Source organism: Hylobates moloch, unplaced genomic scaffold (genome assembly GCF_009828535.3).
Source record: "Hylobates moloch isolate HMO894 unplaced genomic scaffold, HMol_V3 SCAFFOLD_8, whole genome shotgun sequence".
Classification (NCBI taxonomy): domain Eukaryota; kingdom Metazoa; phylum Chordata; class Mammalia; order Primates; family Hylobatidae; genus Hylobates; species Hylobates moloch.
The window spans coordinates 55,550,492-55,575,837 of NW_026652283.1; the positions used below are offsets into that span (position 1 = coordinate 55,550,492).

Sequence of the window (25,346 nt, forward strand, 5' to 3'; positions counted from 1 at the left end):
ACCTTAGAAATTATTCTGGACTGTGTTACTCAAAGTGTAGTTCAAGCTCCTGTGCCATCTGCAAATTGTGACTAGTCCACAATAAACAAAATAGTACAGAAACCGAGAAGCAGCATGCTTGGTGTGATCAGTGGGTTTGTACAGCCTACTTTCCATGAATATATACAATTTTTATCCTTCTATTCCTTCTTTTCCTATGTTATGATTATGCTGAACATACTTAACTGAATTGTGATTTAATGTCTGTTAAACCCAATAAAAATTTGGTCTTATATATTTTTTAAATTTTTAATTATTATTTATTTTATAGGTTTTTGGGGGAATGGGTGGTGTTTGGCTACATGGATAAGTTTTTTAGTGGTGATTTCTGAGATTTTGGTTCACTCATTACCTGAGCAGTGTGCATTGTACCCAATATGCAGTCTTTTATCCCTCACTTATCTCCCACTCTTTCCCTTGAGTCCCCAAAGTCCATTGTTATTCTTATTCCTTTGCATCCTCATAGCTCAGCTCCCACTTATGAGTGAGGACATACTCCATTCCTGAGTTACTTCATAGAATAATGGTCTCCAGTTTCTTCCAGTTTGCTTCAAATGCTATTATTTCATTCCTTTTTATGGCCGAGTAGTATTCCACAGTATATACATACACCATATTTTCTTTATCCACCCCTTGACTGATGGGCATTTGGGCTGGTTCCATATTTTTGCAACTGCAAATTGTGCTGCTGTAAACATATGTGCTGTAAACATGTATATCCTTGTTATATAATGACTTATTTTCCTCTGGGTAGATAGCCAGGAGTGGGATTATATTTTTATGGTTTTTTTTTTTTTTCATTTTTTTCTTAACAATCCACTTTATTGTATTTTATTGATCACAACAAGGTGGGTGGAGGGGAAACTGGTACTTTACCACAGACAGAATGTGAAGCACTAGTCCAGGAGAGTGGGACAGTAACTGAAGTGGGAAAATGTTTTGTGATTGCCAAGCAGCATTATGGACTGATAAGAGGTTTGCAGCCATTTGTTTAACACCAGGCAGCATGGTATGCGTAATTTTCTCCAGAAAATTTCTCCACATTAAGCTGCATGGATACAGGGCAGATTAGATAAAGAGTAAGATTCACTTCAGCTATCACTTTGCCAAGTGTGTATGATGAAGCAAGGGAAGGGCGAGGAAACAGTATGCAAAGGAGTGATGAGAATGACCATGGAACTCAGGGGAGACAGAGGACATCAGAGGCTTTATAAAAGCCAGAAAAGGTGACAGGATCAATGGGTCCTAGGTCCCAGAAGGGTTGAAGGATTGCTGAAATAAGAAATGAGCTAGAAAGATAGAAGGTATTAGTCAAAGAGTAATATGCACACAATTGTGAATATGAAGGAGTTGTAGCAATAAGGTGGGATCCTTAGAGAGGAAAAAGTTCAAGGAACTGACAGCCAGTGTGTTACAAAAGAAAAATCTCTCTATGGATATCAGAATCATAAAAAATTAAAACTGGAGTAGTCTTGGAGATAATAATGGCCCAGGGGATAGAATCAACAAAAAACGACGAGGAAGGTTAGAAGATGACTACAGGCCGGGCGCGGTGGCCCACGCCTATAATCCCAGCACTTTGGGAGGCTGAGGCGGGTGGATCACCTGAGGTCAGGAGTTCGAGACCAGCCTGGCCAACATTGTGAACCCCATCTCTACTAAAAATACAAAAAATTAGCTGGGCATGGTGACAGGTGCCTGTAATCCCAGCTACTTGGGAGGCTGAGGCAGGAGAATCGCTTGAACTCAGGAGGTGGAGGTTGCAGTGAGCCGAGATGGCACCATTGCACTCCAGCCTGAGAAACAAGAGAGAGACTCCGTCTCAAAAAAAAAAAAAAAAAAAAAAAGAAGAAGAAGATAACTATAATGTGAGACTCAAAGTTTGGACATTTTAGGGAAAATGGGAGAATAGACAGCAGCCATAAAAGAGGAAGACACCTATTACAGACATTATGGTATTAGGAAAAACAGCCATCCACTGACAAAACTTTATGGAAGACAGTGTCCTCAGGGAAGATCTCAGTTCTTGTAAGACCAAGAAGTTAAGGGAATCCTTCAGAGAAAAGGTGGAAGAAACAGCTGGTTTTGCTGATGATGAACCTGGAATTGCAGTGGACACAGTGAAAGGGTTTCAAGATGTGGGGAAGGACAAGTGGAAGACAGTGTCAGAAAAGAGAATACACAGAGCCATAGGGAGAGTACATACAGCATGGTGGATGAGGGTTCCCCAGGTGTTTAGGGTTACTCATGATGACTGGTATAAAAAGGGATAAAGGACATAAGATGTTGTTTTAAAAAATTATTTATCATGGACAGTTATTTTATGAGACAAAAGGTGGCCAAAGCGCAGGTAACTCAATTGATTAATTTGCACCTTGGTTCTGGAAAAGGCATGTTTCTTGACTTTCTGCTATCTATACTTACAGCTATTTCATCTCTTACAGTACCAAACTGAATAAAATGTAAGGGCAAAAAAGATGGCCAACGATTTGTTTATATTACTCTTTACTAATAGCTCTGAGAAAAGACTGCTGACAGTACATTTGGTTAAAATGAAGATTTTGAATAGTTTGGATAATTAGAAATGTTCTATACTAATATTCACTTTACCAATTTTTATTGTCTACTTAATATAAACACAGCAACATACACAACTTGTTCTAGAAAAGTCTGGCCTTTATTCAGTTATTTTAATAAAATTAAATTTAAGAATATTAAAATGCTGGAAAAGGGTTATAGGTAGGGAGATGATAACAAAAGTAAAAGATATTTTCAATGGCAAGAGAAAAAGAATGAGCAAGTTCTTCATGGAGGCATATTAACAAGGCTCTTGAAAGTAGCAATGCCTATTAAAATACAAGAAGAAACTGAAATTGTTTTATTGGTATTATCTTTACCACATTAAAAAATGCTGAGAAAGAGAAGAGACAGGTAAGAGAAGGGACAGGGAAGGAAGGAGGAGCAAGAGAAGAGAAAGGGGAGGTAGGGATCCACAGATAAGAATTAAGAAATGTGTTTCCTGTTCTTTGCTTCTTTTGAACTCACCTTTCTGTAAGGTGACTTACTGAATGGATATTCTACCTACATCTTTCTAGTTATTTATACAGTTTTGGCAATTAACCTTTCTCCTTCATTGAATCATATCTTCTCCTTCCCTTTCATTATTCCTCTTCTTTGTCAATATTATATTCACTTATTTTTTTATATCATGGAAATTGGGAATTATGATGATTTTACGGAGTAGTTTTATCATACCAAATCAGAACGGTATCAATTACCTGATTAATCACCAATAAGCAAATAAATGAGATGGCTGTGGAAGGATTTGTAAACTGTAACAGTTTGAAGAATAAAACAGTAATAGCATGTGATAAGTTTAAGAGTTTTTTAATTTAGAAGAACAGAAAGTACACCTAGAACTAGACGCCTGTCCTGGTTACATTCTGTCTACCTCGCCAGATCTATTCTACTCTCTGCCCTTCTTGACCTTGTTACATGTTTCAGGAAGCTGACCTCTACAGAATACATCAAAAAGCAATCTTTCTGCCTTCGAGTTAGATTTGACCAATAGGTGACACTGGCAAGAAATCAGAAGGCAGAAGAAAAGAGTTGGAGTGTTTATTCTGTCTTACTTCCTTCCTGCTGGCCATTTTTGTTTGGTATAGAGACTGTGTTCTTTTGTGCATAACCACAGCAACTGTCAAGCAGCTCTCTCATGCAGCTACAGTTCTCTAGGTTCCAGAAACATCACTTTCTTCCCGTGCCTTGGAAGCCTAGGGTGATAACTGCTTTCTGCGATTGCTAGCTCGTGGGTGCTTCCTCATCCTTAGATAGGTCCTTTATGCTGCCCACACATCTGCAAATAGTCCCTCCAATAAACCTCTTTCAATTAATCCAATTAATGACATTTGGTTTTGCTAGGAAGTAGACTGATGTAATTTCCAATGGCCCCTTGAGACCATTTTCAGGGCCAGGCCTATATAATCCAACCCCTTCCCATTCCAAACTCCTCAGTTTAACTCAGTATCTCTTCCATTGTTTCTTAGTGAAAATCCAGCCCTATCTTGTGAAACCCACTCCTTCATGAAGATAACATACCTTTATGATATTAGCAGCCTTTTAGACTTACCTATATCTTCATCAAGCCTTTATTTTTATAATACAACTTATCAAAATGCAAACAAAAACTAGGTAATTTCAGGAATTTACTCAGAAAAGGAAACTAACTTTCCTGAATAATATCCATCTCACCTCCTTCTCCTTGTTGAGCAATACCAACTGGCTGTCTGTGAGGATGCAATACTTCCGCTCCCACGTTGTTGTCTCGGTGTAGGGTGACTGACCACAGGACAGACGGTGGGTGGGTGGCCCTTTCACATCTGCATGAGAAAAGGGAAAAACAAAAGTGACAAATCATTATCTTGCTTAGTAAACCAGTATTCCAAATGTAAAATTCTTCCAAATCAAATAAAGAGGTGAGCCTAAACATGAATCTCAATGGTAAATTTAAAGCTTCCTCTTAAGAAAATGAAAACTGTTATATACAGAATAATGAAAAAATAGCCCTACAACCTTCAGAGAAGAGGGCTGAAACACTCTGGGAAGAATTGTTAGTGCAAACTTTACATAGTAATTACCACTGTATATAAACTATAATAATGAGAGGTTGCTTCAGAGCTTAACCAGTATCGTTCAAAATACAGAGGCAGAGTGACTCAGACACCTTCCCTAGTCTTTAGGAGAAAGATGATGTTGTTACATGTACACTTTGAGAACACTGTTAACGCAGAACTCTGAGAGTAAATTTATCAGCAGACTAGGCCTTCCAAATGGCTTTACACTCATAAGAATTGAAAATGTTTAAACAACAGCATCGTATTACCACTAGAGGCCAGCAAGATCTTAAAAACATGGAAAATAATTTTCTTAAGAAAAGATCTAAATATATTACCATGATGTTTCTTAAAGGTGGAGCTACCCGATATTAAAGCAAAATGTCTCAGCAATTCCCAACTGTCTCGTTTCCTTATAGAATACCAAGTGGTTACTAACATCTTTGTCGTTTTCAATTTTTTGATATAAAATGTTTACTCATTTGGGCTGCTGGAACTGGGCACATATTTTAATTTATAAGTACACATTAGTTCCATTAAATAAAGCTTTTATGACAGTTCAATATATATTAAAAGTTCTTCAGGCATGAAGAACTAATTCTTCTCAGGAATATACTATAGGGACTACTTAACATGCATTATCACTACTTAGTTATGCTAAAGTAAAAACTCAAATTGAAAAGATTAGAAAACCAACACCCATGAGGGCAGGGGAGTTGTAAATCATAAAAAAGCACATTATATCTATTATATGAGTATTTTTCATTATCACTGCTTTCTGTAGAATTTTTGTCTTTTGTCAGAGGATGATAGATATATTACTGGCACTGGCTTGACTTCAAGGAAAGCCAAATAATTTCCTAGGTGTCTTATATTATAATCAACCAAATATGCATAATTATAGCTGGAGTTCTGTAGAACGTTAGCAACAAGTCAGTTGCTATATGTCTCTCTTCATAGAACTACATAGGTCTCTCTTTATAAATCTCTTTATGTGTTCAATACTGTCTTCATTGTTTCTTCTGGTTTAACCTCCTGTCCTCTCTAAGGCTATCTAAACATACTGCGCTACATGTTTGGGGGTTTATCAACTCCCCCCAAAGATAATTCAAGGTCCAAGAACCAACAGTGTTATTAGGGCTTGGTTAGACATGTTATTAATTCTTAGAAGTTCACTGTTTTGTCTTTTCTTCCCTTATTTTCTGTTTGTATCTCCTCCGCACTATGCACAGCATTACATGCTACATCTGTAGCATCTCCAATCCACACCAACCCTCTCTCCTCTACCCTCAACCCTCCCCTTGTAGTCTAAGCATCTTAAATTATTTTATGTTAGAATTGCAGCGTCAGTTCTTCCAAAGTTTTCTTTTGACTTCAAAATCTCAAAATTATCACAAAAAAGCTCTAATGAAACTGACTCTTAATCCTTTTGTACATATATAGGATATTCTTGCCTACATTTAAAAGCCATGTCAAAACTAATTTTCTTCACATGATTTGGACAAAAATATGGGTTACAATTTTACCACAAGTAGGCCTATTTTTAGAGTCAAATACCAAGACGACTTCAACAGAAAGAGATGCACCTACTGTATGTGAAAATATGAATAGTTTTGTGGTCTAAACAATTAGAAACTTTGACAAAATTAGACAATTTATGGTCATTCAAATAACTAGCTTTATTATATAAGTTAGCCATGGGTGACCTCAACTGCGTACTGTAAGCTTTACTGTAAATCAACTTTAGCAAGAAAACACTGATAAACCCTGTCTATAAAAATTTTAATACAGGATATTGATTAATAGCATAACCCAGGTTTCCTGACAAAATATAAATCTGTATCAACATTGAATTTAAGAAAATCTAAATTCTCTTTTCTGTGAGATCCTAATTAATTCTCTTAAAGCCTCACTGTCTAATATTCTCCCTTTGTCCAACCTAATCCTTTTCCTAATTTCTTCATGGTACTGTGAAAACAAAACAATGTCTCAAAAAAACATTCTAGAACCCTGAACCATCCCCCTCTAGTGCTAAAGATAAGAAGAAATAGAGAGCAATGAAATAGGGAGCAATACTTCTATATTAAAAAAAAATTATGTTTGTCTAAACAGAGGGATTTGTTAGCCATCCTATAGATTTTATAGCTTCTTTTTCTAATGCCCATTTTTAGTCATTTTATAAGAATGTATACCAAGCAGAAAAAAAAAAAGAAAGAAAAAAGGTGATGGTTTCTGTTCTTTTTAGCACTTCTCTATTATCTAAAAGGCATTTTAAGTAATAAAATGATTTTTTTTAAATAACCTATATTTAACTTATATAGGTTATGTTATATCATGTTCTCATTTCCAGGGCTAAATGAAGGTTTAAAAGCACGTAAGCAAGGCCTGTATACTGAGACTATACGCGTTATCAGGACAAGCTCAGATGTTTGTCCCATTTCACCTTGCCAATTCTATCTTTTTTTTTGCTCTAGTGACTTACTTTTAATTTCTGACTTCCAATTATTTTTAGTATCCAAAATTCACTAGAGAAAAGAATAACTAACTTAGAATCGCACAGAAGAATCTTAATAGCAAAACTGAAAACAATTTTGGATTTGCTCTGTCCATTCCTATGAGGATACTAAGGACAATGAATGCTGGCCTCATTACAAAAATTAAATAATTTTAGAAACATTAAAAAGAATCAGAGGTAAGTCAATGGATCTCTTTGTAAATACTTCTTTAAAACTGGGTATTATTCTGCAGACCAGCAGTTCTCCAATTTCTTGATTGCAGGACTCCTTTAGACTTTAAAATTACTGAGGACTTCAGTATATGGGTTCTATCAATATGAGTTTATATGGGTTATATCAATATTTATCATGTTAGAAATTAAAACTGAGAAATTTTAAAAATATGAATTCATTTAACAATAACACTCCTATTGCATGTTAACATAGGTAACACATTTTTAATGAAATGTAACTGTTTTCAAAAAAATTAAAAGAGCGACACTTTTATATTTTTGCAAATCTCTTTAAAGTCTGGCTGAACAGAAGACAGCAAGGTTTTTATATCTGTTTCTACATTCAATCTATTGCTTTGTGTTTTTCTGGTTGATATACATAAAGGAAATCTGGACTCACAAATATGTAGTTGGAAAAGGAAAGAGTGTTTTAATAATATTTTCAAATAACTATGAATATTCTTCGTTAATACTACACCAAACCTGACAAGCAGTTGCTTTTCAAAAGTTAGTGTACAATGTGTAATCTGAAACCAAATCAATGAACTTTTCATATTCTGTTACATCAAAAACCACCGGTCCACCTTGTCCTTTGTGTATCTTTCACCCTATGTGAGTTTATAAACATCATGCACCGATCACTTAAAAAATATTGGTTCATTCAGTTTGCAGATATTCCAAATATTGACATCTTTCATTATATAATATCAAAAAAGTCACATTCATCAATCTTCAGAAAAGTTTTGATCTCATCAGAAAAGACTTCAAGTACTACTGGGAAGCTGCCAAGCTCAAAGTTGCAGATGTAAATTTTCTAACATTCTAGTTTTTGCTTTTAGTCTTAAATTTTATCATTAGCAATAAATACTCTTGGTTGTTTCCCTGAAGTGATACGTTTATGTCTTCCTTTTTTCAGAAAATGTCTGCCATATAACCAAGACTGAATAACCATAATTAGTCTTATAGTTCTAGTATAAAAAATAGTTTTAAACTATCAGATCGGGGGTGGGGGGGGTCCTGGAGATCTAGCATTCCACAGACCACATGCTAAAAACCACTGCTTAGACAACAGAAAGTCAATGAGGTATTCTAAGAAAATCTGGCAATACTAGTTTATAACAAGATGAAGAAAGTGGGGGAAAGACCAGAGGTCTTAACAATGTATGGGAGACTGATGTAATGGCCTGGTTTAGGGATGGTCAGGGTCTGAAACAGATCAGTTATAGTGAAAATGGTAACAAACAGATCATGTGAGCCAGATTTTGAAATAGGAATCAACACGACAGGTAACTTTCTAGTTGTTTGTGGTGGATGAATAACACAAAAGAGATGAGAGAATAAAAGAGTCACTAATAAAAATACAAATTGATAAAAGTTAATAAAGCAGGTTATGTAACTATAATATAAAACAGGAAGTCCAATATAGATGGTTTTCAAAAAAGGAAGAAAGATAACCTAAAAGGGAAGCTTATTTGACGTATTCAATGCAATCTATTATTTCCAAATAATTTCAAAACAGCATTCAAAATACTAAGTCATTTGGCCTGCCAGTAAGTCTAAAAAGCAAACTTTGGGCCCCTTCAAATGCTAATATAAATTCAGTAACTGCAAATGCTAATATAAATTTAGAAACTACTTGGCAAGGAAACAACGACAATAACAATAGATCTCTCACGTGTTAACCCTTCCCTGTGATGGGAGAAAGGAGCATCATAGCATGTTCTATTACTTGACAAAAATGACAAACTGAATGATATGATAGAGCTAGAAATTTCAGTATAGGAACACACACAGACACAGTCCAACTTTTTTCTTAGAGGACAAGCAACTTATCTCTTCCATACTTAGGAAAAGTGCCTCAAAATTTTTATAGCAGGAGAGTAATTAAAGGGATCCGACAGAAAGCAGAAACAGGGATAAGGGAGAAAGGACAATAAGTCTATGGCCAAAATATGAAGAATGTGTAGGAAAAAATTGCTGTGAGAAATTTTATTTTTGTATCTTACAGCTCCTTAGAAGTTCATCTGGGTTGCTTTTGAATCACATCATTTACTAGTCTCATGTTTTTAAAAATTATGACATGATATGTTAAATGCAATTAGTAAAATCATGAACCTATTGAGAGAGGAGAAAGGAAGAAACTGGTCAGGCAGGCAGCTAGGGTGGGTCCTCGGTTGAATCCTTTCAAACAAAAGCCTGATTTTTCAGGCTGTAGGCACAGATAAGGGAACTTGTACAGGGAAGCTTGCCTAAGACATGCTCACAGCCACACAGATAAGACAGGTTATAGAGATGACTTGCCCAGACATGGCCACAATGGAAAATTCCATCCTCTAACACATGTGCAGTAAGGGGAACAAAGCATTATGGAGTAACTCAAGCTAAGGGCCCACATGTGCACTAGCAGGACAGGGTGGAGGTACCAGAAATTCACACCTTATGCAAATGAGACGCCCAGCCCTCATCAGTTTCTCATAAAAGCCTTTGCATTGAACTGTAAAAATGGCAACCCTCTTCTGGACCCCCTCTCTGAGGCAGACAGCTTTCATTCTTTTGCTTATTACACTTTTGCTCCAACCTCACCCTTTGTGACCATGCTCCTTAATTCTCCTGGTCGTGAGACAAACAACTCTGGGTGATGCCTCACAATAACAGACTACTACACTGTGTTGCATTGGTGAGACTGTAACACCATTAATATTTACTGCCTTCCAGAGAAAGCTTTATAAAGGGATTCTATAGAGAGAATCTTCCCAGTTAATACAAACTCTAATGTTTCATTCAGTCTCGGGGGCCTTTCATCTATCTTAGTGCCAACCTAAAAAAAGAAATAACAACAGCATAGCTTTGGGAAATCTATCTAAATAGGGAAGGTCTTAATACACTAAAAGAGAAACACATTCCCAACAGATAATCGGTATGAACTGCAAAAGTCTGAACTGTTGTGGAAGGACAGATCTATATTTTTCTGTGTCTATATATACGTTTTTATTCCCACACCACAGCTAACCTGGCTTAGAAATGGCAAATTCTTTGCAACTCTGAAATTTCAATGACCAGATTTGTTTTGGCTTTGAACCCAAAGTCAAAAAGTATTACTTCATAAAAGCTAAGAATTAAAGTGATCACTTTATTACAGAAGCAAAAACATCTGGCCAGGAATGGTGGCTCATGCCTATAATCCCAGCACTTTGGGAGGCCAAGGTGGGTGGATCACTTGAACTCAGGAGTTTGAGGCTAGCCTGGTCAACGCAGTGAGACCTCATCTCTACAAAAAATACAAAAATCAGCCAGGCATGGTGGTGCATGCCTGTCGTCCCAGCTACTTGGGAGGCTGAGGTGGGAGGATTGTATTTTTCTTTCCATCAACATGTTCATAACAGTTTTAACAGGCATTCATGTTTAATATCATATTAATAGGCCAATTAACAGTTATTTTTTTTTTTTGAGAGAGAGAGAGTCTCACTCTGTCGCCCAGGCTGGAGAGCAGTGGCTCGATCTCAGCTCACAGCAAGCTCTGCCTCGCAGGTTCACGCCATTCTCCTGCCTCAGCCTCCCGAGTAGCTGGGACTACAAGCGACCGCCACCACACCTGGCTAATTTTTTGTATTTTTAGTAGAGATGGGGTTTCACTGTGTTAGCCAGGATGATCTAAATCTCCTGACCTTGTGATCCGCCAGCCTCGGCCTCCCAAAGTCCTGGGATTACAGGCGTGAGCCACTGTGCCCAGCCAACAAGCTATTTTTTAAAAGGCAGTTCTTTATTTTTTTAATAAACAATAAAATCCTTGTTTTTATTGCCCAGCCAACAAGCTATTTTTTAAAAGGCAGTTCTTTATTTTTTTAATAAACAATAAAATCCTTGCCCCTGACATGCAGATTTAAAAATATGGCATACACATGGCTATCTTCTATAGACAATTTCTGATACAATAGAAGAAATAATGTTAGAGTTGCTATGTGGAGATGATTCTTAACAATGTCAATAACTGTTAACAGGCTGAGCACAGTGGCTCATGCCTGTAATCCCAGCACTTTGGGAGGCTAAGGCAGGAGGATCACTTGAGCCCAGGAGGTCAAGGCTGCAGTGGGCCATGATCACACCACTGTACTCTGCCTGGGCAACAGAATGAGACCTTGTCTCAAAAAAAAAATTATTAAAAAAAAAATGTAATGTGGTTGAGAAGTAGTCCACAATATACTGCAGATTTATGCTCAAATTATTTTATAAATGTATTAATGTTGTCTGCTTAAGACCTAGTGTAGTTGCCATCAGTTAAGTCACTCTCTTTCATTCTTTTTTTTTTTTTTTGAGACGGAGTCTCGCTCTGTCGCCCAGGCTGGAGTGCAGTGGCGCAATCTCGGCTCACTGCAAGCTCCGCCTCCCGGGTTCACGCCATTCTCCTGCCTCAGCCTCTCCGAGTAGCTGGGACTACAGGCGCCCGCCACCACGCCCGGCTAATTTTTTGTATTTTTAGTAGAGACGGGGTTTCACCGTGGTCTCGATCTCCTGACCTCGTGATCCGCCCGCCTCGGCCTCCCAAAGTGCTGGGATTACAAGCGTGAGCCACCGCGCCCGGCCCTCTTTCATTCTTAAAGTACAAAAGGAAAGGAAAATCCAGTCAGGTCACTTAAAGTTTAATTTTACTTATTTTATCCCTTCATTACCTTACCACCCTCTATATTCTGTCAAAATGTCAGAAAATAACATTTCCAGAACAACAAACAAAAATTTTCTTAGACTGATAACCACCCAAAACACAGTACCTGTGAACTCTGCTTTGTCCTGACACACAGTGAACATTTGGGCTGGCAAATTATATTATAGTTCATACAAATAAAGGGCCTCAGTGGATTTAAATATGGCCACCCTCATACCTTGATGAGTAATATGGATACTAAGTAATCATTCAATATGTTTAAGATATAAAGTCATTAGGTCAGAAATGGTTGCCTTCATGGAAATACAAGTCTTAATCCTTACATTACCATAAATTTACTATGAGACCACAACTATTTGCTGAAATAAATTTATATTGTGTCTTTTAACCTTAGCTAACCACTTTAGTTTCCTTGTCAACTACAGAGGCTCAATTTACGACCTACTTGATCACTGGTGTCTAGTTAGTACATCCACTATGCTCATTATCACCCTTGTTAAGAGAAGGAGAGAGCAGGAAAGAGATAACATGTGATACTTCTCTCTGGTGAGTAATTTCCTTTAGTCTAACATTTGCAGAGTTCTGCTGCTGCTTCCCTCTCAGTCTCAGCTGCAGCACAGTTCAGCATGAATGTTCTAACTCTGCTCTATCACAGGTCAGAGTGAGTTATCTGGTAAAAAAGTAATAAATTCCTTGAAGGCATGACTTATTTATGGCAGACACTTGATATTTGATAAAGGTAACACTTCTCTTTATAGAAGAGCTCATTTTAGTTTGGTGCCATTACTTATTTTAAGAAGATGGTAAGGATGGGGAACAATTTCCACGATAGTTCTACCTTGCTTCTCCCTTCCACATCACTACAACAATTTGCACTGCCCCGATCACATGTGCCATGAAATGCAAGCAAAGCAGATCATATAGTTTTCTTCCACTTCTTAAATATGCATTCGAAGAAATAAGTCCTGCTGGGATATCAGGGCATGCCTCTATAGTCCCAGCTACTCGGGAGCTGAGATCACTTGAGCTCAGAAGATCGAAGCTGTAGGGTGCATGACTGTGCTCTCAATAGCCACTGCACTCAAACCGGGGCAACATAGCACAACCCAGTCTCTTAAAAGAGGTAAGTCTCTTAATTTCCACATTGAGCCAAGTCTGCTTAAGCAACTATATGGCCTAGTTAACTGAATGGAGTCTCACGAATGGTGCCAGCAGTAAAATGACAAATGGCAGTCCATCACAGCCTGTTCTTCAATCCCAATAGATCAGTCATAATCTACAGTTCATACTAAACCTCTTAAACAGAAAAATATAAAATATTCAAAATAAAATAAGTCACTTATATACTAATCCTTTGAAGGAAATAAAAGCCTATCTACAATTTTTTCTTAAATAAATATTGTGCTAATTTAAGAAAAGTGGCCAAGCACGGTGGCTCACGCCTGTAATCCTAGCACTTTGGGAGGCAGCAGCAGGAGGATCCTTTGAGCTTCAGAGTTCAAGACCAGCCTGGGCAACAAAGTGGGACCCCTGGCTCTACAAAAAGAGTACAAAAATCAGCCAGGTGTGGTGGCTTGAACCTTTAGTCCCAACTACTCAGGAGGCTATGGCAGGAGGATTGCTTGAGCCTGGGAGGTCGATGCTGTGGTGAGCTGTGATTTGTGTTACTGTATTCCAGCCTTGGTTACAGAGCAAGACCCTGTCTCAAAAAGAAAAGAAAGAGAAAAGCATAAGAAGAAACTAGCATGGCACTTAAAATATGACCATAGTATTATATTACTAAGTGATAAAAACTCAAGATCATTTTCATGTCTCGTTTCTGTTACTGACAAAAATGAACTACACTAAGACTTAATCTCAAACACCATTTAATGTACATTCCTTTTGCTATATTTAGTATCTCTCTATATATTAATACATCCTCATGCTTGCCTCTTTTTGAATTGGATCGCATCACTTTCCTTTAGGGGCAGCTGGTGTGGGAAAAGAATTAGAGCTTTTCAAGGAATGTGATTCTTAGTGGAGAGGGTGAAAAAGAGTGAACTCAGACACTAATTTCACTATTGAGAAATTAGTGTCTGATTTTTTAGCAATTGGTTACACAACCAGTGCTGTGATCTCACCTCTTTACCTAAGAAAGCAGAAGAAGGCAGGCTACACTAGAAATAAAAGTTGTCAAGAGTATGGCAGCATTAAAAATCTTTAATAGCTCTACCTCTATTTATAGCATCAAGTGCAATAGAATCCAAAGCTACATATGCATATTTTCTGAATTGAGACACATTTGAATCACAAATCGTTGAGCTTACAGTGAAAACTATCAAGGTGATAATACAAGCATCTCTAAAGAATCTTATCCATCACTCACTAGGAATTAGATAATCCAATTCGATGAGCACAACTTAGATGACTCATATCAGCAGTGAAAAACCTTTCTTTTTATGACAAACCACTGACCTCAAGTGAGTGGTAGGAAACAAACACCTACAATACAAGGCTATAAAGCAGTAAGAAGCAGCATTTAGTTTTTCTCTTTAATACGGCCAACACAAATAGAAAAACCTCCCTCTTATCCAAATCTAATCCATTCCCGAAAATGCATTGGATGGCAAATTTTCATGTAACAGGAGCCTATATTCTATGATTTCTTAAACGGAAAAAGAAAATTTAGTTCAAACCCATCTAAAACTCCAAATTAGTTTCCCCAAATATTAAGTGTTCTTAAACTCCTATATATAACCCATCAGAAAGTTCCAAATTAAAAATGCCAATATAAAATTGTTTAATATTTGGTGAACCTGTTAGTGGGTATGTTTACACATCGTATATACATCAGACACAAGTTACATTCCCTTCGACACTACAAAGCTGTACTGTAAGGTAAATAAACAATAATTTGTTAAAGATACATAATGAATGCAAATAAGACTTAATAAAATTAAACAAATTACAAGACTTTCTAAAACTAACACCATTATCATAATTTTCTTTATAAAAGTCATACACACAGTGCAAGAGGACATATGCATGGCCAAGTTCATGGTTTTTGCCTCATTAGCCTTTATCACATATATTTTCTTCAAAGTAAGAATTTTTCTAATTTCCTAGGCATACCTACTTTTCGCAGCCTTTTCCATTATCTTAGAAGATATTAAGATTGCATAAAACCCTTAATATAATCATGAAACACAATCCTATTGGGAACATAGCTGATACAGGACAATAAGTCTATGTTCTCCAACCACATTTGTGTGGCACTTATGTTTTTGGCCACAAAACACATGCAGGTTCTTTTAGTAATATTTTAATCTGGATAGTCAATTGAAGGTTAAAAAAATTCCAAGTCGTTACAGCAAATATTTGGATTTTTTTTTTTTTAAGGTGGAGTCTCATTCTGTCACCCAGGCTGCAGTGCAATGGCGCGATGTCAGCTCACTCACTGCAACCTCTGCCTCCTGGGTTCAAGTGATTCTCCTGCCTCAGCCTCCCGAGCAGCTAGGACTACAAGCATGTGCCAGCACACCCCGCTAATTTTTGTATTTTTAGTAGAGATGGCGTTTAAACATGTTGGCCAGGCTAGTCTCGAACTCTTGATCTCAAGTGATCTGCCTGCCTTGGTCTCCCAAAGTGCTAGGATTACAGGCTAAGCAACTGTGCCTGGCCAAATATTTGGATTTTAATTGAGAAAAGAAAATGTAGTTCAAGCCCATCTTGAACTAAAGTGAGAGTTCAAATATCAAGGAATATATTCATATTACAGAGAATAAAAAGAATGAACATAAGGAAGAAATGATTTATGAGTATTAAGTAGGAAAATAAATAAAAATAAACGCCAACTGGAAAAGAAATGAATAGAAAGGGAAAGGGGGGTCCTTTAATGTAGAGTTAAAAGGTATCTTAGAGATCAATAAATCATACTTCCTTAATTCATAAATAAAATAAGGCTGAGAATTATACAATTACTTGCTCAAAGTTACACACCTAGCATAGCTATCTTAGAATTCAGTTATTCTGATGTATAGTCTGGGATTTTTTTCTAGCATATCAATAAAGCTTCTCCTTTATTTTTAAGTTCAATGAGTATTTGTTTATTGTAAGTAAAGCACTGTACTCAAGCCTGGGGATATAACAATGAACAAGACGGATCTAGTGACTGGACTCATGGAACATCAACTTAATGGGGTCAAATACTGTATAATCAGTATACAACTAACTTAAAATAATTCTGATAAACACTACAAAAAAGCAGTGTAGGGTGCTGTGAGAACATTCAACAAGCAATAGACTTAGGCTTGGGCATTATTACAGCTGGAAGAATGGTAGGTGGTGAAGGGAAATGTATTAGCATTTCAGACAAAGGAACCACAGATGTAAAAGCCCTTGAGGAAGACGGTGGTCCTGCGTCAACAATCTGAAAGGGGGGGCCCTATGGCTGAAGCAGTTTTGGAGAGCAAGGAAGTAGTGCAGAGATAGGAGGCTAGTGAAAAGTTTGGGGCAAGATCATGCAGAGCCCTATAAACCAGGTTAAGGAGGTTGATTTTTATCCTATGAACAATGGGAAGCATCTGAAGAATTTTAAACAGAGGAATGACACCACTGATTTGCATTTTTGTCAAAAGGTTAACAGAGGTTTCATTTACTGAGATTAGGAATTCTGAAAGAACAAGTTTGAGGAAGAAGCTGAGAAATTTAGTTTGGGTCACATCTAGTCAGATAAAGTCAAGCCAAATGCTAGATCCATCTGTCTAAGGCCAAGATCTCTAACTCTGGCCTACAGAAAAAACTGGAATTGTTCCAAGAGCTCCATAATGCCTTATTCAAATTTCATTTTAAGAAATATATGGCAGCTACTGGTTAAAACAGTAGATTGAACATATATAATTTCACTTCCTTTCAAAACCCAACTTAAACTACAGTAAAGATAAATTTATATACGGAGAGACAGAGACATGGACCCACAAAAGTAGTTAGAATGGAAATAAAGAAAAAGTAAATAAAAGTTTAAAAGCTAGAAGAAACATGTTCAAGTGGTAACTGACTTAGCAGGCCTGAGTAACAGAATCTTAGATTAAGAATGAGAAAAGCTAAGAACCAACCTAATTTAAACCACAGAATCCTTGAAAGGTTCAGGGATAGGCCAGTACTAGGTAGCTCTCAATGGAGAAGAGGGGTAGTATAAAATCTGTTTAAGAGGCAGAGTACCAAGATCCTCTCGCCCATTATATAGATAAATGTCCCTTCCCAACCCAGGTAAAAGAATGGAGGTTTGCTCTCCTGGGAGGGTAAAATAAAATGGTGGACAAAAGAGTAATTGTCACAGTTGAGAAAAGGCTACTCTAAACATATAAGACATGAGCTTCCCCCAAAGTTCTCTTGAACTCCCATTTGACTCTCAAAATTAGACTTTTACATTCCACACAGGCAATTTAGAAGAACACTCTGGGCATCAGACCACCCCAAGAGAAAAGAACTAAAGATACTAACAAAAGGGTTCCCCCGACAAATAGCAGTTCCAGGTCACCTTATAGTAAAGCCCTTAAAATGGGTAAGGTCCATCTTTGCACTTAGATCCTCCAGTAAGCTTTCTCATCTCTCATTGTTAATCTGAAGCAGACCAACAAGAATTACCAGAACCAAAAGAAAGCTTCTAGCAGAAGAATATAGAGATAAAAAAAAAAAGAGAGACACAGAAAAAGGCAACTTGAAGGAGACACAAACAATACAGGGAAAAAACAAAACACTGTTATCCTCTAAGAGACAGATACAGGAAAAAATGGCATCCAGGAAACAAAAATAAGATATTTTTTAATAAAAAGCAACACTGAGCTAAAAAGATCTTTTGTATATTAAAAACATAATAGCAGAAATGAAAAAAATGCAGTAACATAATTAAAAGATAAAATTAAGAAAATAGATCAAAAAGACAAAAAGATGGAAAAGAAAAAGGTAAACTGAGAAACCAATCTAGGATCGTCAAGATAAAAATACTAGGCAAGAAGAAACAGAAACGAGGAAATCATTTGTGAAATTTCTCAGTACTAAATGATGTGAGTTTCTAGATCGAAACCCACTGAGTGTCCAGCAAAATTGATGAAAATAGATGACCACCAAAATATATCAGTAAGAAAAAAAAACAGTTACGTATAGAACATCAGGAATAAGAATAGATCTGGACTTCTCAAAAGCAACACAGGAATTTGGAAGACAATGGAGCAATGAGTTCAACATTCTGACAGAAAAGTATTTCTAACCTAGATTATTATTCACTTAGCCAAACTAACAACCAAGTGTGAGAATAAAAGTATTTTAGATAATCAAGGCCTCAAAAATTTTGCCTACCACGAACTGCTAATCAGGAAAAATATCCTACCAGAGTGTTACAGGAAAGGGTCCCAATCCAGACCCCCAAGAGAGGGTTCTTGGATCTCACGCAATAAAGAATTCAGGGCGAGTCCGCAGTGCAAAATGAAAGCAAGTTTATTAAGAAAGTAAAGGAATAAAAGAATGGCTACTCCATAGACAGAGCAGCCCCAACGGCTGCTGGTTGCCCATTTTTATGGTTATTTCTTCATGATATGCTAAACAAGGGGTAGATTATTAATGCCTCCCCTTGGTAGACCATAAGGGTACGTTGTCATGGCATTTGTAAACTGTCATGGCACTGGTGGGAGTGTAGCAGTGAGGACAACCAGAGGTCACTCTCGTCACCATTTTGGTTTTGGCAGGTTTTGGCCAGCTCCTTTACTGCAACCTATTTTATCAGGAAGGTCTTTATGACCTGTATTTTGTGCTGACCTCCTGTCTCATCCTGTGACTTAGAATGCCTTAACCATCTGGGAATGCAGCCCGGTAAGTTTCAGCCTCACTGTACCCAGTTCCTATTTAAGATAGAGTTGCACTGGTTCACACGCGTCTGACAAGAAGATATCACCCTTCAAAACAGGAGAATGTCTTAGTCTGCTCAGGCTGCCTTAACGAAATATTATAGATGGTGTGAGTTAAACAACACAAATTTATATTCACATAGTTTTGAAGGTTGTGAAGTCCAAGATCAAGGTACTGGCCACTTCAGTTCCTGATGAGGAATCTTTCTTGGCTTACAGATGGCCACCTTCTCACTGTGTCCTCACATGGGGAAGAGAGAGCACTGGAGTCTCTCCCTTCTTTATAAGGGCAACAGCCCTATTAAATTAAGGTCCCACCCTTATTACCTCATTTAATCTTTATCACTTTCCTCACAGGTCCTATGTCCAAATACAGTACACTCAGATAGAAGGCTTCAACATAAAATAACTTTGGGGAGACACACTCAGTTCATAATAGAAAGTAAACCAAGAAAACAAAAAGCATATAGTATTTTAAAAAACAGGTGCTCCAATACAGGAGAGAAGCAAGTAGTATCTCAACATGACAATGAATAAGAATAGGAGGTTGATAACTATCCACCAGTCCTGATTGCAGCAGTATGGTTAAAGAGACTGGCATGCTGAAGGCTGTCATATCATGCTTTTTTGCCTATGTGTCATCTTTAAAAACTACTGAAGGAAGCCAGGAGCCGTGGTGCATGCCTGTCGTCCTAGCTACTCAGGAGGCTAAGGCAGGGGGTCTTTTGAGTCCAGGAGTTCAGGTTCAGCCTGGATAAAGGAGCAAGCAATACCCCTCCTCTCTCTCTTTTTTTTTCTAAGAGACAGGGTCTTGCTTTGTTGCCCAGGCTGGAGTACAGTGGTGTGATCACAGCTCATTGTGACCTTTAACTCCTGGGCTCAAGCAATCCTCCCAAGTAGCCCTGATGACAGACATGCACCACCACACCTAGCTAATTTTTTTTTTTTTTTTTTGAGATGGAGTCTCGCTCTGTCGCCAGGCTGGAGTGCAGTGGTGCAATCTCGGCTCACTGCAACCTCTGCTTCCCGGGTTCAAGCAATTCTCCTGCCTCAGCCTCCCAAGTAGCTGGGACTACAGGTGCTCACCACCATGCCCAACTGATTTTTGTATTTTTAGTAGAGATGGGGTTTCACCATGTTGGCCAGGATGGTCTCCATCTCTTGACCTCATGATCCGCCCGCCTCGGCCTCCCAAAGTGCTGGGATTACAGGTGGGAGCCACTGTGCCCAGCTGCTAATTTTTAATTTGTTTATATTTTTTTTGGTAGGGTCTCACTCTATTGCCCATGCTGGTTTTAAATTCTGGCCTCAGGCAATTCTCCTGCCTCCGCTTTCCAAACTAGGATTATGGGTGTGAACTGCTATGCCTGGCCTAGACCTTGTCTCTTAAAAAAAAACAAACAAAAAAACAAAAAAAACTAACTACTGGAGGATATGCTTGAACAAAGCAAGGAAGTAAGTAAAAAAAGAGAGGAAGATCCACACAACCAGGAATACAACCTATGAAAAAAGCAAAAGGAATTCCAAGAATGACAGCAAAAGAAACTCCTAAAATGATAGCTATTCAGGATATAGGCCTAAAGGTAAGAATAGGAGGGCTCCATGAGGAATGTTTCCAAGAAAAAAGAAAAGAAAGCAAAATAACACTAGATCTGAGGCGGGCTATCACAAGGTCAGGAGATTGAGACCATCCTCTGGAGGCTGAGTCTGGGGAATAGCCTGAATTCAGGAGGTGGAGATTGCAGTGAGCCCTGCATTCTAGCTGGGCAACAGAGCAAGACTCCCTCTCAAAAAAACAACAAAATAAAACAAAGAACAAAAAAACAAAAAGACACTAGATCTGATAGGTTACCTGAGATTATCGACCTTGAGTAAAAATATAATGCAATATTACAGTAAGGTCTGAGAAGAATAAGTAATAAGAAAACTAAACAAACAGGAAAAAAGGGCAATTACAAACTTCAAAAAAAAAAAAAACCAAAAAAAAAAGGAAGGAAAAATAATAATGATACTCAACCATACTCAGCATGGCATAATAATACAAACATTGAATACTGATAAAAACAAACCAACCAATCACCAAACCTATAGTGAGGAAGTTTGAACGGTTTTATGTGATAGCTAAATCCTCATCCGCCATAATAGGAAATCAATAAAAAGGTCTAAAATGGATGAATAAAAAAGCAACAGTGTATGTATATTATTTGGAATTAAGAGAGAGATGTAAATGCCGAAATAAAATGCTAGAAGAGTCAAAAGTTCTTTCTTCAGAAAAAGGGAACAGGGATGGAGAAAGTCAATGTAATCTGTTAAGAAAAGGATGGATAGATTGAAAAAATGTGGTAGGAGTTAAGAAATTACTTTAGGCAGATGGAGAGGAAAAGGGGTCCTTGGAAAGTTTTTGTCTCTTTAGAAGCAGCTCCAGAAACATTTCTTGTCTAGCAGGAAAGCCCGGCTCTTAGAGCTGGGCTGGAAACCTTTGATATACAAATGCCAGCCATTAGAAACTGGGTCCGCCCAACATGGCGATTCCTACCCTTGTTCTCTTGCCTTTGCCCCCACATGTGCCTGGCAACATGGCTGCCCCCCATTTCCCCAAGTGTATAGAACCTCATGGCACTCTGCATTCACATATTAAAAGGCTAGGGTGAGAGGGCCAGTTTTTTCCACAGGCTACATGAATGACATGCCTGGTCAAACCAATTCCCTGAGCCCTATGTAAATAAAACACTGCCTCTTCCAGCCTCTTCATATACCTGGCTGGTTTCTGCCACACTTGAGGTCTCCTCTCAGCTTTGGAGGCCCCCTCCCTCTCTCTCTGTACAGGGGAGCTTCTTCCTTCTTTCTTCTCTCTTCTTTCTTGCTTATTATACTCTCCGCTACTTAAAACCACTCCATGTGTGTCCATGTCGTCTTATCTAATTCGGTGTGAGACAAGAGCCCTGGTGTTCCTCCACTCATTGGAGCCGTATCAAAATGAATAAGGCTGTCCAGTAAAACCAAGTGTAAATGGTATGAGAAAAAAGAAACAAGGGCAGACAAACCAGCTGAATACAGGCAAAAGACTTGAACGCTCACTTCACAAAAAAGAACATCCAATGTCCATTTAACATGTAAAAAGATGCTCAACTTCATTAGTCATCAGGGAAATGCAAACTAAGGCCACAGTGAGATAGCACTACATACCCACCAGAATGGCTAAAATGAAACAGATACTAAGTATTGTTGAGGAATTGAAGGATCTGAGGGTGAGAGTATAAATTGGTAAAATCACTTTTGAAAACTGTTGGACAATATTAACTAAAACAACGTATACATATCTAGCAATTCTACTCCTAGATATATACCCAACAGAAATGTGGACATGTTTTAGTCAAAAGACATGTATAAGAACATACATGGCAGCACTATTCAAAATTGCCAAAAGCTAGAAACAATCCAAAATAAAAACAGTAAAATGGATAAATTTTGGTAATTCATAAAATGAAATATTATATACCAGGGAGAATGAAAGAACTATAACTACAGAAAACAATATGTTTGACTCTCACAAATATAACGTTGAGCAAAAAAAGACATAAAAGATGTATAATTTTGTTTAAACATCAAAATTGGGTAAACCTAATCTATAGTATTAAAAGTCAGTTTAGTAGTCACTATTTGGAGGTGACGTGTCTGGGACAGGACATAAGTGGGCTTCTGCGATGGTGATAACGTTCTGTTTCTTGAGCAGGGTATAAATTACACAGGTATGCCCCTTTATGCAAATTCATCAAGCCATACATCAACTATATAATTTATGTGCTTTGTGTATATTATCCTTTCATAAAAAGTTTACTTGAAAAAGACTGGACAAATTACTCAACCTAATTGAACTTCAATCTCCTCATCTATGAATAGGGACTATAAAAATACCTACTCTTTTAGGGAGTTTTTTGAGGTTCAAATGAGATAATGCATACTGAGTGCTTAACAAAGCACTTTGCACATACTAGGCATACAATAACGTTTTTCTATTATTAACTATTTGGGCATTGAAAAGGAGGGAAACTAATTCCAGCTACTTGGGAGGCTGAGGCAGGGGAACTGCTTGAACCCAGGAGGCGGAGGTTGCAGTGAGCCAAGATCGTGCCACTGCACACCAGCCTGGGCGACAGAGCAAGACTCTGTCTCAAAAAAAAAAAAAAAAAAAAAAAAAAAACACAACAACAAAAAAAGGAGGTAACCATGACTATATAGTTCCATTTGAACATTTGAACAAGGCCAAATGTGAGTTATATGAAAACACTAATTTAGTGGTATAGTCAGATAACTAGATTCAAATCTTCCATGTATTATACATGATTTTGGGCAAGTGTGATATTCTGATATAACAAGAAATACATATTTGGTCTTTGTCCCTGGTTCCTTGCACAGAACTGCTAAAACCCCTAGAATTTCTAGAGTAATCAGTTGGAGAGGCATCTTTTGTTATTCGTAGTAAGTCCCTTTCAAATTTACTTAAGTTTATACTAATGAGTTGACTCTTAGTGGCCCCCAAATGGGGGCTGGTTGCCAGAGTAACCAACCCTGTGATTAGAGGGTTGGAACTTTCAGATGTAACCAACACCCCCATGGAAGAAATGAAGCTGGAGATTGAGCTAATCACCAATGGCCAATGATTTAATCAATCATGTCTATGTAATAGAGTTCCATTAAAACTCTAAACAGTGGGGTTCAGAGAGCTCCCAGGTTGGTGAATACATCCACATGCCAGGATGCTGGTGTACCCTAAAACTCCACAGGGACAGAAGCACCTGCCCTTAGAAACCTTCTAGACCTTGCCCTATATACTTCCTCATCTGGCTGTTCATTTGTGTCCTCTATGACATCCTTTTGGTAAACTGATAATAGTAAATACTATATACTGTTTCCCTGAGTTCTGAGAGCCACTATAGCAAATTATCAAATCTGAGAGGCGGTTGTAAGAACTTCTGATTTTCTAAATTATACAAGGGGATAACATCGCAGTTTTGTGCATGACGGTTTAGAGAGAATTTTAGAAATAGATTAAAAGTAAAAGGCAATTCCAAACAAAGAATGTTTAAAACTGTGTAAGTCTATCTTGGTTTCATGTATGCGTACATGAATACATGAGTTATTTAAAATATGATGGTAAATAGTGAAAGGAACCTCTGAAAGAGTTGACAATGGATGCCTCTGTGGAGCAGAAATTAGCTGAGGCAATGGGTAGAGATAGGGAAGGTGAATGATCATTTTTATTTAAATCTTCGCAGAACTGACTTTTTAACTATGTACATCCACTGCTTTAAACAATCAGAAAAGAAATGCTGGTTACAAGGTTTTTAATCTTTCCCTTATAAATATCTAAGCAGCACTTGAAATGTTAGGTTCAAACTTAGACTTCTGCATAACTCTCTAAGATTTTTACTTCTCCCATAAGAAAAGTAAGAGTACCTGAATATACCCGAAGGAAGGTAATACTAACTCAAAGCGCAATGGCACACGCAGACCTGTGCTAGAATTCCTATGGAGTTGTTTAACACAACTCAATACAGATTTTCAGCAGACACCAATTGTTTTCAAAGATCTTTGAGGCCCAGCATGGTGGCATATGGCCTGTAATCCCGACTATTCAGGAGGCTGATGGGGGAGGATAGCTTGAGTCCAGGAATTCGAATCCAGCCTGGGAAAAATAGTGAGACCCTGTCTCAATTTTTTTTTTTTAAACGATTTTAGAGAAGAAGTTACCAAACCACAAACATTGGCAAAGGGAGGCTCAGAGTCAAACTGGAGCCCTGGCAAGACCCATGTCCTCAACTTAGGTTATTTGATTCAATAAGTTAACACACCAGAAAGAGTTGAGAGCAATTTCTGGAACACAGAAAAGTACTCAATAAATGTTAACTCTGATTATTATCATTCTTGAGAAGCATGAAGGTCAAGTGGTTAAGAGCACAGAGTTTGGAGTCAGACTGCCTGAAAAAGAATTCCCATCCTATTACTTGCCAGCCATGTGACTCTAGTCAAGATACTTAACTTCTTAGAGCTCCAGTTTTCCTCATCTTTAAAATGGAATAATGCGGTTTCTACTATGTAGGAATGTGGTGATGATTAAATGAGAAATATTAAGCATTACGAACAGTGCTCGGCATACTGTAAAGCCCTCAATAAATAATAGCACTTGTTATTATTTTAACTTCACACATCTGAAACAATGGGTTCATTTGTTACTCCTACTGAAAATGTTCAGATGGTAAAAATATTGTAATAAAACCTGATAGAAAAAACTGATTTAAACTGTGAATGGTCTTCAGGATTATATGATGAATGTAAATAAAACTTTCCTTGGAAATATTCTGAGGAAAAAAAGTACTGCACAGATTTGCTCTAACAAAAACATACTTCCATCTGATAGCATC

General features: G+C 37.6%; 1 protein-coding gene across 1 annotated transcript in view; it reads right to left on the reverse strand.

Annotated features, from left to right (window-relative positions):
• The window catches only part of RASAL2 (RAS protein activator like 2), a 228,412-nt gene extending 203,990 nt beyond the window's left edge, over nt 1–24,422 (reverse strand). Inside the window, exons 1-2 of the mRNA XM_032160902.2 lie at nt 24,413–24,422; nt 4,291–4,418 (exon numbers count right to left, since the gene is read on the reverse strand). The gene's annotated coding sequence lies outside the window, so the exon portion shown is untranslated. The remainder of the gene's footprint in view (nt 1–4,290; nt 4,419–24,412) is intronic.
• Between the last annotated feature and the right edge of the window lie 924 nt (nt 24,423–25,346).